Genomic DNA, 420 nt, shown 5'->3' with positions numbered 1-420 from the left:
AACCAGGTCAACACGTCACATGCACAAGACATCCTACTACCAAGGCCGGCCACCTCGACACACGACGTGTTAACCGAACATGGTCAACAACACCATCATGTGCAAGGCAACCGGCCCAAACGGATTAACTTATACAACTTGTAACGAGCAGGTGTGTAAGCTTACTGGTTTGGTCGGCACGTTTCTCACATCAAGACAATCAAGTCGAGAACGAGGCACGCCGACAAGCTCACTAGTGTTACGTGTTCCGCTCCATACCGTGTCAAGTCACTCGTCTGACACGGAAGTAGCCAGCTCTTGTCCACTAGTGTAAAGGAACGGTCTCCAGACCAAGTCAAGTCACTCGTCTGACAAGGAAAGAGCACGCACCAAGCTTCACCAGAGCACGGCACCACGGTCCCCAGACCAAGATGGTTCGTT

The sequence above is a fragment of the Anopheles gambiae genome (assembly GCF_943734735.2).
Source record: "Anopheles gambiae chromosome X unlocalized genomic scaffold, idAnoGambNW_F1_1 X_unloc_78, whole genome shotgun sequence".
Lineage (NCBI taxonomy): Eukaryota > Metazoa > Arthropoda > Insecta > Diptera > Culicidae > Anopheles > Anopheles gambiae.
This window is presented reverse-complemented; position numbering follows the sequence as displayed.